Source organism: Nesoenas mayeri, assembly GCF_963082525.1.
Source record: "Nesoenas mayeri genome assembly, chromosome: 7".
Classification (NCBI taxonomy): Eukaryota; Metazoa; Chordata; class Aves; order Columbiformes; family Columbidae; genus Nesoenas; species Nesoenas mayeri.
The window spans coordinates 20645224-20646588 of record NC_137551.1 but is presented as its reverse complement, the minus strand read 5'-3'; positions in this window follow the sequence as shown (position 1 = coordinate 20646588).

Sequence of the window (1365 nt, the reverse complement as noted above, 5' to 3'; positions counted from 1 at the left end):
GTCAACTGTACATTTCAAGGCAACAAAGACTTTTGCAGCAGGCTTTTGTTCCTCGGTGCAGAATGAATTTAACTTACAATGTCACTTTCCTCTTACACCAGTCTCCTCTATTTTCTCCTGCTTAGTGACTTCTCACAACTCTCCATCCTATTAATTTTAGTTCACAAATATTTTTCCCAACCAAATGTATTGATTTGTGTAGTACGTACTTAAAAGTATTTTTTCTAGTCTTAACTATGAAAACTTACCTATGAAGCATTTTAAATTTCAAATCAGCATTTTGAAATTAAAGTTTTATTTTGTCCTTCTCCTAGAACCACTGTGATCAACTTCACTGACAGTCCCTGGAATCTTACAGCTCATGTTAGGGCTACCAGAACTGGGCTTTCCTTCTTCAACTACAAAGACTCCATCTGTGCATCTTGCATGGTCCATATGTATTTCCTTGAATGACTTGCTAGGGTTTCAATTTTGTCTGTTTTTGAGGACTAGAGGATTTTAATCTTAAAATAAGTGCTATTTCTTACTTGTTTACTTAATATTATATTTTTCCCCTCACATAACCATAAATGCTAAGAATGAAAGAACACCTAATTGATATATATTCCCATATAAAATTTCCTTCAAAAATTGACCAGGGAGAAAAAGACAAGAATCTTTCTCTGAAACAAACCAACCAACTCCACAAATTGGCCTGAGCTCCACTGCTTTAACAAGGCATATTTATATTGTCAATGTTATGCTTCCCTCTATGGTTTATCGTAAGAAGTGCAGTCACCTCTTAACATTCTGATGTCTTCTTTAAAATAGAAAAAAAACAAACAGAAACCCCATACAAACTAATCTTTAGTTGCAGGTAAAACTCAGCAGATAAGCTTAATGAAAGTTTCATTTTGCTAATGAAAAGTTAGAGGCATTGAGAAGAACTATCCCCACCTATCTCAAGCTCAATATTACAAGAAATATCAACTACAACATGCTAATTGTCTCATGTTGTAGATTACAATCTATAAAAAAGTCAACTTCTAGTAGGCAAAAGCTTCAAAGACCAAAGCAATGTAACAAAGGATAAAAACCCATCAAAAATCAAAGAATTATCATGGAAATAACTAGTCACATGTGCCACAAAACAGTGTTATGTACTTAAATCACTTATTTCAAGAAATGAATACATTAAATGAATACAAGTAATGAATACATTAAAACCATCAAAACAGTAGTGGTCTTTATTTCCATCAGACAAGTTAACACTTGAGTTAACATTAATTTATTTCAACATTTGGGAGATACAGAAATTATTGGCTGTTAAAAATCAAAATCAATACCCTTCCAAAAATATATTGGATAATACACGTGTCTGAATTG